We start from the raw sequence: 13,687 nt of genomic DNA, 5'->3' as shown, positions 1-13,687 counted from the left end.
GTAAATCACAGACACAGATATGTGTGCTGGAATTTGTGCTTACACACAGGTGCTAAAAATGAAGCTGAAGTAAGAAGATCTTTTCCTGTTTAACCTTCCCATTCAATAGCTTAAAAGAACACATTTTTAATGTGTATGTATTCTTTTATAACACATAAGAGCAGGTAATATTCATTTCTGGGGTAGAGGATGGGAGATTTATTTTTCACTTTACTCCATGCTAATTAATGATTTATTTTTTTATCATGTTAATATATTACCTGTTCATAAAATTATTTTTAGAATAGAGGAAGAAGAGAAGGAAATGATCTTACTCCATATACTTTTACTGCTATCATCTTCTTGGTCCCAGAGTAAATAATATTCATGGCCACTGCTGCTTATGTATGTAACAGATAAATACACATAGGACACACAGATACTAGTGTGGTAGGTGTACATACTCGTACATCTATGTGAACACAAATACACTGTAATATGAATAACACTTTTACATGGACACATGCATATGAGATCTCTGGGGGAGAGAACAGAGCTTTCGTCATGTATGTAACATTTTCCACATATACACATATACAGAAGGTGCCAAAAAATCTATACACATTTTAAGAAAGGAAAACTGTACAAAAATTGTAATAATATATACCGATAACAGAAGATAAATACAAGTCACGTTTGACTTCTGCAATTATAAGAGGCGCTCAAAGTGGTTACCATCAGCATCCAGACACTTCTGATTACGACGAACTATTGCTTGAGCAACGTTGACCAAAGTGTCCACTTGTATACATTTTTTTGGCACCCCTGGTATAGCTGAAGTCCTCTGCTGGCTAATGCGTGACATTAGGTAAACTCTAATATCAGCGTACATAAATCAGATTTCATGGTGTTCTGTCTTTGACAGTTTTTTCTCAGCCCAGCCTCCACCCTCACACCTGGAAAACTGTTCACAGCAAACGGCAATTTGCTTACCAAAGAGGTATCATCTTGTATCTTCAGACACGAGACTGAAAGAACCTAACTAAACTGGTTCCTCATCAGAAAGAGCTGCAGGGATTAACTTCGCACTGTTTTCACTCGGATGGTTGTGAGAGGGAACCAGTACCCCTTTCCCACTGGTTCCTCTTGCTCTTGGGCTGGGCCTCCTACTCCTGGGCCTCTGGGGCTCACCGATCCCACGTCAGTCAGGAAGGAGCCCTGATCCCTCAAGGGCCAGAGCAAGAGCCACAAAAACATGCTTGGAATTTTTCAGAAGGAAATTAGATCGCAAAGGGAAAACAAAAGGCTTTGTCTACAAACCTTAAAGTGGACAGGTTTAGACTACCATGTTTCCCTGAAAATAAGACCTAGCCGGATCATCAGCTCTAACTCATCTTTTAGAGCAAAAATTAATATAAGACCTGGTATTTTTTATATTATATTATATTATATTATTTATATCTGGTCTTATATTATATTATCTAAGACCCGGTTTTATATCATGTTAAAATAAGACTGAGTCTTATATTAATTTTTGCTCCAAAAGACCCATTAGTGTTGATGGTCCAGCTAGGTCTTATTTTGGGGAAACATGGTAGAGTGTGTCTGTATCCTGGTAGGCCACTGGGAACCCACCTGTGGGGGTTACTTTTCTGATCCCTGTGCTCAAGTGACACCCTGACTTCCCAGCTTACTCTGTGGTCCTTGAAGGCCTGTGGCAGGAGGCACTGTGGTTATTCAGACTTGTGTATTTGGAAGACCTTTTCTCAGAACCGAACAAAGTCAGCCTGCCGCTTCAAGGGAAATAACCAACAGTATTTGTTGCCAGTGATAACATTCAATGTGTCAGGTGAAAATTAGAATTTTTGAAAACTTATGTTGTCATCATGAGCTTGACAACTTCCCCAAAAGTGGACTTTTCTTTTGAGATCTGTAGTGATATTTAACTTGATTTTTAAAAATTTATATAATAAAGTCTGTCAACATTTGCATAACTCAGTGAACAAATATTTTCCACATGACCACTACATGGTATTACAGAATCATACACAGGTAAAAAAAATGCATTCACTGTACAAGATAGACCAATGGATTTTTATGTAAGAGAGTACAAAATACTCATTGACATAATTTCAGGTTTCACACTACAACTAGCCTTTAAGAAACTACCATGTGAGTTTTGGTGTAGCATCAAAGAATAATACCCATAATTATCTGAAAAGCTTTTAAAATATTTCTATATTTTCCAAGTATATATCTATGTGAGACCAGATTCTCTCTATATTGCAACAGATTAAATGCAGGAGCAGATATAAGAGTCTGGCTAAGTTCTGTTAAGCTAAATATTAAAAGTTTGCAAAAATAGAAAATGATAACACTCTTCTTGTTTTTTTTCCCCCTTTGGAAAATATGTTATTTAACATGCAAATGATTTATAATTGTAACTTTATTTTAAAAATTTTTGGGAGGTCTTGGAGCTGTTTTTCTCCTCCAGTTTTACTGAGGTATAGTTGACAAATAAAATTATAAGATATTTAAAGTATAATTAATATTTTATTTGGTTTTAATTTCTAATATGTAAAATACTAATAAATATTTCTCACATAAAAAATAGTTATTTGGATTTCTCAATAAATTGCAAGGGTATAAAGGATTTCCAAGACCAAAAAGGTTGAGAACTGCTAGCTTATATTAGTAAGAGAGAAGAGGGGTGACAATGTGCCCAGTTAAAAGACTACATTTCCCAGCCTCTTTTGCCCCTAAACTTGGCGATGTGATTAAGTGGGATCATTGGATTTAAGCAGAAGTTTTCAAAAGGGATAGTTTTCAAAAGAGATAGCTGGGAGGAATTCCTTTTTTTGACTTTCTGCTTTTCCTCATTCTTGAAGATTACAACTTGTATGTGATTGCAGCAGCCCCAGCAGCCATTTTGAACCCTGAGGTGACCTTGAGAATTGAGGCTACATGTTACAAAGATACAAGAAGGCTGGGTCCTTAGTGACCATGATGCTGCTTGACTGTCAACTCCAGACTTGTTTTAAATGAGAGAGAAATAAACTTTTACATTTTGTGTAAACCACTATTATTTCGGTTTTCCTACTACATGTGGCAGAACCTAGTTCTGTTTCCATTAAGTGTGACAATGTGCTAAGACAAGCCACAAAAGACCCAGCTTTATATGGATTATATAATTATTTCACATGTATTTCTAAGATTGGTTTTTGTTCCCATATCAACCACTGTCTTAATGCGAGATGTTGAAAAAAAACATTGTTCGTGGTTAGTATTCCAGGAACTCAAAAATTTGTTCAACTCTTTGAGCAGCAAAAGTTTAGGAAGCCCATCCCATTGACAGGAAGTGAGCCCAGCACTGGGTATCTGTGCACTCAGAGGACTTGTGCTCCATGAGGTAATCCCCTCATTCCAGGGCCTAGCATTGCTCTCACAGCTCCACTGCAGGCCCAACATTAGGATAACAGACTGTTCCCAGTATGGAGAGAGAAGCAGACAGCTGTCACTTAATTAGTATTTCCAGGGCAGGACTTGAAATTCTCTTGAGTAAATTTTATTGTCACTCACACTCATTGAACCAGAATGGCCTAAATAAACAAAGAGGTTTCCTTCTCCCCTCTCCTTAATTTTGATGGGTTGACATATCTCATTCCCCCAATTAGCCATGTCAGTTGTTGAGTGCTCTTTCATGCTACATTATCAATATAGTAACTGGATAAATTTGAAAGCATCGTTGTAGGAGGCCAACAAACCTCATCCCTGGAACTACCTGAAACTAAAATCCTCTAAACAAAAGTAACTTTCTGGAAGTTCAAGTAGTCTCTTCCCTCCTGTTACAGAGTCTATTACCATTTACTGGGGCAACATAGGTGGGGACTAGATGAAGGAGAGATACACAGAAGACTTACTCACAAAGGCCAGCAGATTCCAAAAGAGATAGCATATTTGGGGTAAGCAAATCTCTCCCAGGCTCCTTGTGTTTGGGATGGATCAGGCCAGACTTGACCACTGAAGAGCCTGCTGAGGATTAAACATGAAAATATTGGTGAGTAAAAACTGCAAATGCCACAGGGCTGTAGTTATTAATTGATGCTCCTCTGACAGGGAAAGCAAGTTCAAGCAAAAACATAGGTGGAATTAGAATACTGGCTCTGCCACTTATTAGCTGGGTGACTTTAGGCAAATTGCTTAACATTGCTGAGCACAAGAAATAGTTACATACATTTTTTCAAATAATGCTGTTCACTATACTAGATATAATAACATATGCAAAAATGTACTAGCATAGTTTGACAGATGAGTTTTCTGTTAATTTTACCTTACTATAATCTATCATTTACAATTAAATTTGTTTTCATGTAAGTAAAAACTCCAAATAACTCTCACGTAAACAAGATAAATTTATTTCTCTCACACATATTAAAAGTTTAGAGGTAGGTAGGACAGGGATGATCTCTCTGTTATCAGTGGTCCAGACTCCTATCTTATAGCCATCTTTATTCAGCATCTGGCTTTCCTCTTCAAAGTCATCTCATGGTTCAAGATGGCTGCTGAAACTCCATTATGTCTACATACTACCTTGTTTCCCTGAAAAGAAGACCTGGCCGGACAGTCAGCTCTAATACATCTTTGGAGCAAAAATTAGTATAAGACCCGGTCTTATATAATATAATATAGTATAATTATATAAGACCAGGTCTTATAGTAAAATAAGACCCGGTCTTATATTAATTTTTGCTCCAAAAGACGCATTAGAACTGATTGTCCGGCTAGGTCTTATTTTCAGGGTAACATGGTAGAAAGCAGAAGGAAAAGAAAGGAAGGAAGGAAGGAAGGAAGGAAGGAAGGAAGGAAGGAAGGAAGGAAGGAAGGAAGGAAGGAAGGAAGGGAAGAAAAAAGGGCACACCTCACATCGGATTCAACTCTTTTAAAGAAACCCTTCCTGGAAGTTCCACGGTATACTTCTACTTTTATCTCATTGACCAGAATTAGGTCCTATAGCCATATCAAACTGAAAAGGAGTCTGGGAAATGTAGTTGCTTTTGTTACTGTTGTTCTAGGTATTACGAAGGGAAAAGAGTAGAATAGATGTTGGGTAAGCAACTAGCAGCCTCTTCCATATTTGGTTCTCTTTCTCACTTTGGTCTAGATTCAAATGTCTGCTCAAGAATTTGGAATTTTTTATTTTTTACATATTTATTTTTTTTAGAAGGGCACAGCTCACAGTGGCCCATGTGGAGATCGAACTGGCAACCTTGGTGTTATTAGCACCATACTTTAACCAACTAAGCTAACCGGCTACCCTGAATTTGGAACTTTTAAGAAAATGTTTGTTTTGAATCCCTCTGATGAACCAAAAAATACTAACTTTGAAATACCAAGTATAAATACACATGCCAGATGTAAATTTTCAGCCAAAGAAGTTTGACTTGTAATTTTAGAATGACGGATGCACTCATCAGCGGGGAGCATCAATGAGTTACAGAAGTTGTAAAACAGGCAAGCTTTTGACTGAACCACGACATCATGGACTTGCCTGTGTCACATATTTGTCTCATTTTTCTGGTTTTCTGTGGGATTTTTGGTCTCCCCTACCTTCCCATTTGAAAGACATTAGCTGTGATGGAAACGGTGACATTAAATTCACAGGGCAGGATTTGATGGTATTGACACATGCAAAACAAAGTAAGTTCATTCCAGGAGCTATGATTTAATAAGTTTGAGTTGTTTCGAATTTAACTTGCTCCTTAGGTTTGGGGTGGAGGAAGTGGGAGAGTATGGGAAGCCAGACACCTTTGGGAGCTGCCATAACTTCTTTGGGGCATTGCAGCTATATTTAGTGCAATCAACTTGCTAATTCAGTAAAAACCGCACAGTTCCCTTGTGGCCTGAGAAAGTAAAATGCAGCTGCTAATGGTGGCTGATTTATAACCAGGGAATGACCTAGGCACCAGGGGAAATGAGCCAGATTCTTCCGAGAGCCTAAATCACTCTCTCGGCTAGGCGGCTAGGCGATCAAAACAGCATGTTCACCCTGGGCAGAGCACCAGAGCTGGGCAGCCTCCAAAACCAGGCTTGAAAACTTCCCAGTTTTTAGCACGATTAGATCCCTCCCTCTCCCTCATCCCTCAGATGGATGTAGGAGGTTTCAGAGAGCCTGCAAAGGCTCAGGGGTCCAACCCTAGGGAAAATACGACTCAAAAGGCAGAGAAGTATGTCTTTAGTCTGTGGTCTCTCCTACTAGCAATTTCATGTCACAGACAATCGTGTATGAAGAGTGGGCGTGGGCAACGAGAAGGGCTAGCTGGCTGTATACCACATATCCCCAGTGGAAACCAACAGAACAGTCTCATTCAATGGTTCTCAAACATGACTGATTATTAGGATCACCTGGGAAGCTTGAAAAATCCCAATTCCCAGGCTGTACCTCAGACCAGTTAAGTCAGACTCTCTGGAGGAGGGACCAAGACATCAATAACCTTTCAAGTCCCTCAAGGGAGTCTAACGTGCAGACAAGTTTAAGAACCAATGGTATGACTCATAGACTTTGATGTGAATGGCTCCCCCTGCAGCTGGGCTGGGGACAACTTGCACAGACATGTGTCATAGTCCTTGGCTGGTGTGGAGAAGCAGCGGTGTCAGAGGACAGTAGGGAGATGGATATGCCTTCCAGACAGAAAATAACTCAAAAGGAAAACTGGAAATTGGACCTCAAAGCAGCAAGCTGTGACTGGGGTGAAAAAATTCAGTGTATGATTTGGGGTTCCTGAACAATTTACATATCCCCAAATTTCACTTTTAATTTGCCCCAAATTCCGGAGCTTCACTTCTTGGATATTTTCTAAGTCATTCATTCTGACAATTAAGTTTGTTAACTTGTTGCAACGCTGTTGCTAACCTTTTTTGATATCAGAGGAATTATTCATTATGAATTTGTACCAACTGGACAAACAGTTAACCAAGCTTACCATTTGGAAGTGCTGAAAAGGCTGCATGAAAAATTTAGATGACCTGCTCTTGCATCATGACAATGCACCAGCTCACACGGCACTGTCTGTGAGGGAGTTTTTAGCCAGTAAACAAATAACTGTATTGGAACACCCTCCCTACTCACCTGATCTGGCCACCAATGACTTCTTTCTTTATCCGAAGATAAAGGAAATATCGAAAGGAAGACATTTTGATGACGTTCAGGACATCAAGGGTAATATAGTGACAGCACTGATGGCCATTCCAGAAGAAAAAGAGTTCCAAAATTGCTTTGAAGAGTGGACTAGGTGCTGGCGTCACTGCATAGCTTCCCAAGGGGAGTACTTTGAAGGTGACTGTAGTGATATTCAGTAATGAGATATGTTTCTAGGATGTTTCTAGGATGAGTTCGAGAACTTAATTGTTGGACCTTGTACGTAATTAAAACAGCAACCCACACTCAAGTATCACTTCAGATTTTGCAAAGCACTTTTCCCCTACCCATCATCCTTACCAGATTGTACAACTCATAAAGACTCTGCCTCCATCAGGGGAGTCCAAATCCTTTTCCGTCCCAGATCCAGATGTCATTAGAACTGGAGGGTTAGTTTCCCATGTATAGTTTCTGCCGGGAATTTTTTTTCTCTTTTTGTCTTCTCTGAGTTTTCAATTCCTGTGGAGTTAGAAAATAGAGTGTAAGGGCAAAATCAGCATTTGTGATGTAGCGTCATCCTCGACAAACTTCAACCTCAAGCTGGGTGCCAAGATGAAATGGCCCTGCCCAGCCCCCACCGAAGACCCAGAGTTTGGAACCAGGGAACTATCAGTGATGTTTAGAGGCCCATGTGTATGGGTAAATGACACAGGGGCAAACCCTGTTGGAGGTAGGAGTGCACCTACCTAGTCCACTCTTCAAAGCAATTTTGGAACTCTTTTTCTTCTGGAATGGCCATCAGTGCTGTCACTATATTACCCTTGATGTCCTTGAACGTCATCAAAATGTCTTCCTTTTGATGAGAGGTGAGAATGAAGGTTCTGGGTCTGGAGAAAAATGGAACATACTGGAACATGTTAAATGGTATAAATTTGGCTGGGGGTTCTTCTGACTTCAGTCTTCCTTCAGCCTTGTCAAAAGCAACAGACAAAGGGGCCTCCTACACTGTCTTGGTGAGGCAGCGTGCAGGCCTAGGTCACGGTCCTGGTCCTCTGGTGGCCCTCATGTTCACCTGCAGTCACCAGGTTTCAGGCTTGCATGCAGTAGAGCACAGCAGTCAAGAGCTACTTCTGTAGCCAAAGGACTGAGGCCCTTACTGTCTGAGTGACATTGAGAACATCCCTGAAAATTGTCATGCCTCTGTCTCCTTTATCTGTCAAATGGAATTGTCTGGGCAGCTTAATGTTGCTTCCAGGCTCAGCTTGGTGCTTAGCACAGGCCTGGAGCCCTGGTAGGAGCTTTATAAATGGTGGAAATGTACCCCCATGGGCTCTAGGTCTAAGGTTTCACTGCCTTCACCAGTGAAAGCCAGCAGTGGAGCCTGGTCACCTTCCAGTTCTCCCCACTCTGATCTGATGGGCTCTTTGTCACCAGGCCATGACATGTGTTTGACAGATCTAGTGAAAACACACACTTTTAGCAGAATACATTTGAAATCCAAGGTTCTGGTTCAATGTTTTTCTTTAATGCCATAGAATGGTGTTTAAGAAAGTAGGTTCTATTGTCAGATGGGCTCATTTCATCCCACCGTTCTGTTATGACCTTTTGTAAGGTCTTACCCTCCCTGAGTCTCCGTTTCCATCTCTGTGAGATGGAAGTAACACTACTATTCATGCCATAAGTTATTGGGAGACTCAAAGGATATAATGCATGGAACATAATTAGTACCTGATTTTAAAAAAAGAGCTGATATTATTGGGCTGTCCTGTTTACACCGCTTCTCCTCATAAACCAGGCCCAAAAGTTCTCTTCTTGGCCCCACGGCTTTCCATGACAGTTCCTGCCAACTTCAAGTCTGCTCAATTCCAAGGACCCCCCAGATAGCCCCATTTTCCGGGAGACCCCATTCCAAAAAGCCCCCCACCTGATTGAAATTCCTTATCTCCTAAAAGAGTTCTTGCCTCCTAGGGCCATAACCACTCAAGAAAATATTCCAGCATTTGATCACCTACCTCAGTGTGCCCCATTCGTCCCCACTGCTCCTGTGGGCAGACCACGTCTTATTTCAGCCGGGCCGATACATATATTCCAAGACACTTGACCTATTTAAAATGGACACTTCCTCACACGTGTGCCACCCCACAGCCTCCCAGACCATTGCATCCAAAACACAGGGTTTGGGAGGGGTGACCTGCACAAACTAGCAACTCCTAAACCTAATAATAACTCGCACCCTCTGTGATGAATTATTTCGTGTTTATTCGTGGCCCAGAGACCCACCCATATCAATGTGACATCACTGTTTCCATAGGAAATAATAATGTTCAAATGGAATAAAGCAGAAGCTGAACGCCCCACAAAATGCATCCAAATGAGACCAACATGTTCCTGAAACAATGGTTACAATGGTATGGTGTGACCGCAAGTCTGTGAATTTCTGTTCCAGATGATTTCCATTCCTCAATGCACGGTTCCTCCACTAACGAGGAAAGCACAAGACTTGCAACTACGAAAACAATACAACACAACCTCACACGTCCTATGGGAGCATATCTTTATATAGAGACATGACTCTCATATCAAAAGTTAGGACTTATTAACGCAATCCTGCATCTGGAGCATGTGTTAATCCTCAACATTTCAAAGTAAGTATGTGGACTTCAGTTCTTTATGGAATTTAAAATACAGCCTGTAGTTTTACTCTCATTCACTGTCTGTAGCCCTCATTTAGCATGCAGGATAGGTTCTTTCCGAGGCTGCCTACCTTTTTATGTTTAGGTGTTGAATACAAACTCCTTTGGGGCAGGGGCCCAGTCTTAGTACAGAGCCGAGTTCCCAGAATCCAGCACAGAGTCTCCAGTTGGAAGTAGGTGTTTATGTTTACTGATGAACAGGATACCATCAGACTGCCCAGGAGAGGAGGGAATCCACATGACAGGTAGTATCTGAACACAGGGAAGGGCATTTTGTTCCAGGAAGTCCTAAAAGGACATTAGCTCCTCTTCACCCTCAGGTCTCAAAGTGTGGTCCAAGGCCCAGCATCCTGACATCACCTGGAGCTTATGAGAAATGCAGAATCTCAGGCTGAAGCCCAGACCTCCTGAGTCAGAACCTGCATTTTAATAAGATCCTCAGGTCATTCATACAATCAGCCTACAGACTGAATACTTGTAACCATTATGTTATAGATAAGGAGGCCCCATCCTTATGTGGTCACTGCCTGGGGGGCTCAGGGTCCCAGTGCTTCCCTGCTGTTTGCCTGACCATGTGGCTGCTGCCCCTTGGCCTCACTCACACCCAAACACTCCAAATTTCTCAGTGCTGTCAGTCGGCACCCTTGTTTTGAAGACATTGTTGTCATTAGCTTCCTCTTGCCACCACTTTGCTGGTAGCATGAGTGGGGTCACACTGGCAGGCGCAGCCGGGGTTTGAATTCTGCCTCCAACCCTTGTTAGCTTGTGTCAAGCTCTTTGTCTTCTCGGTGTCTCCTTTTTTGTTTCTGTTAAAAGGGCATGATAAGAGTGCCTGCTTCATCAGCTAGTTTTGAGGGTCAAATAGACTCACCCAGAACCGTTCCTAGAACACAGGAAGCACGTAATAAAATCTAGCTTGAAGGCGCTGACCATATCTCCCTCCTCTCAGCACTTTGGTCTGTGCCTGAACACATACTTAGGAGTGATCAACAGCCCCTACAGAAAGATAGAGGCAGCAGTTTGTGTGCCGATTGTAGACACAGAAGACTGCAGTGAGGGAGGGCGAGTGGGGACACAGAGGAGTCCGTGCCAGGCGGAAGCTGGTCACACGCATCACACCAAACCCCGCTGCATTTCCACCCAGCACCTATATACACTCAGGTACCTGCAGGGTACCTCTGGAAGCCTCAGGCCGGAGCATCAAGCACGTCAGAACTTTGAAAACAAAGTGTCCTCACTCCATGAAAGAGTCATTGTAAGCTCCAAGCACCTGTGAACAAACAGCAGAGACATCATAAACATCAGGATCTGACAGCTTCAAAAGCAGATTATTCAGTTCCAAGTATATTCAAAGACTCCAGATTGATGTATAACTTCCGAAGATCTGTGCAAATGAAAGAGGGAACTTTGCAGGGAGAAATGTCCCGAACTGTCAGCCCTAGATGAGTGCTCATTACTGGGAACCGGCGGGGACGCTGGAGGCATGTGTTACTGTTCAGGGCTCCCTGGCACTTTCGGGCCCTCTCCATTGAAACCCACCCAAAAATGCCCCACCAGCAGCTTTGCTTTCATTTCATCTCAGCTACCCCTTCTATGTGCCACCGTGGTTTTCATGTTCAGTTTCTTAATAATACATATTAAGTTTATATTTAGCTCTATTTTCATGGAAAAGATGTGTGTAACCAACCCCTTTGGGAAGAAGCGTTGTGGAAGTCTAACAGCATGAAAGAATGTGAGATGGTCATGACTCAGGGAGCGGTGTGGTGGGCTTGACCAGTGGTTAGCATTCTCATTAAATGCTCTAGCTCTCAGTGAGGATTCTTCCTAAGATGTAAGACTCTTGAAACTTCTGCCACATGGGGATGCAGTGGGCATGCATTTTTGCAGGACCTGCTAAATAACTTGCATGTAAGTGCAAAATGAAAATGTGGGGCTTCTTGTTCAAAAATTACTAAGTGTTTTAAGGTGGTGATAGCAGAGTATTTAAAACCCAGTGCAGGGCTTTCCTAAGTGTGAGTCTCTGGGTAAGAGCACAGGTCACATACCCACGTAGTCAACCCTGCATTTTAGGCCACAAATTCAAGAAAGTCACATTCCTTTAGTCTGCAAAATAAAATTTCAAAAAATCATGGTGCTCCCTCACCCAGTCCTGGGAGCCTACAGGAAACCTGGGCTTCCGTGGTACTAAACAATGGCAGGGGCAGGAAGGGAGGCTGTGGTCTTGGGCCCTGCTGGCTTCCCTCTTTACTGCTGTTGCTCCTTTGGCGACATGAAGCTACAGCTGACCTTGGTCCTCACTGTCTGTCTTTTGGGCACCCTAAGAGGCTCAGAGAGGCCCTCCTTCCAACTGACCACAGTCTTGGCATCCACCAGCCACCAAATCTCTGCCTCCCCATTTCTGGACCCTCCTAACCCCTCCCCAAATCTGGAAGCAGTGAGAACCTCTCTCAGGATATGGCTGCTTCCACCTGCTCAAGGCACTGTCCTTCACCATCCCTTCTAGATGTTTCCAGATTAACGCCCCTCAGAGGGGATTCAGAAACAGTGCTGCCTTCTCTTTCCTGAGGTGGGACAAGGGAAAGCAAGTGCTTACCTCAGTGGGGCAGATTTTTTTATATTCTTGCCCCTGTTGGCGTCACCAAGGTTGTGGTGGGCCTCACATCTTCTGAGTCTTTAAATCCTTTTCATTCTTTGCAGCTGTAGAGGACTGAGGGGCAGCCATCAGGAGATGGGTAGGAGGAGAGTAGGTGGAATAAATGGAATAAGTGGGAGACCTTAGTGAATTCTGACTTCATTGCCCTCTGCTGCTGTGACCTTAATTTCCCATCTGTGCAATGAGTAATAGCACCTGCCTCCCAGGATGGTTGGGATGAGGAAATCAGTTGAAGCATATACCAAGCCCTTCACCACTATTAGTTCTCTCCTCCTGGCCCTATCTCTCATCTTCTAACCTCAAAGCAACTCCAAGCCAAAGGTAATCGGAGGAGTTTTGTAGAGTTGGAAAACTATCTCAAGGCATTGGTAACAGACTGTTGACTGAAAAGGCAGGTGATAAACAAGCATAGCCTAATTCCATTTATGTCACATTGCACACATACCCATTTCCATCAGAAATGTTTGGAAGGATATTCATCAAAATGTTCATGGTGGTTTTCTTTGGATGGTAGGATTTCAGGTGATTACTACCTTGTTATTTGTACCTGGAGGAAGGGGCAAGGGATCTTCCTGCATCCTCTTTCATGGCAGCACTAATTCCATTCACGAGGACTCTGTCCTCATGACCTAATCACTCCCAAAGATACCACCTCCTAATACCTTGGGGGTAGGGCATAAACATCTGAATTTTGGGGGGAGACAAATATTCAGACTATAGCATACATCAATAGGGACTTGGATAGTAAAATGTGATATATTCATATACTGAACTGTTAAGATATACATATATATATATCTATGTATATATGGCAAATCTCAAAATATAACTCCAAGTCAAAAATCAAGTTCAGACGTCCTTTATGTGTATATTAAAAACACAAAACATGATATTTGATATAAAAAGGACTCACTGGAAGCACCCCACATTCATATGAGCAGATACCCCAGAGCATGAGGGGAGGGGCATGTGTGTGAAGCAAATATGGCCGAAGAGGGTGGTGGGATCTGGATAAGTGCTTCAAATGTGACCGAAATGTTTTATTTCCTTTATAAAAAGAAGATCTAAAGCAAATGTGACAAAATTTTAATAACTATGAATCTTGGCTGGTGAGAGCTGGGGCGTTTGTTATTTATTTTTGTCCAGCTCTGTATTTTAAATTTTTCTCAAGAAGAAGGAAGAAAAGGAAAAGATAGAAGACCAGTCATGGAAAACAGAAATACTCAG

This window comes from Rhinolophus hipposideros (assembly GCF_964194185.1).
Source record: "Rhinolophus hipposideros genome assembly, chromosome: 7".
In the NCBI taxonomy this organism is placed as follows: Eukaryota; Metazoa; Chordata; class Mammalia; order Chiroptera; family Rhinolophidae; genus Rhinolophus; species Rhinolophus hipposideros.
The sequence above is the reverse complement of the archived record's forward strand: the minus strand, read 5'-3'. Positions refer to the sequence as shown.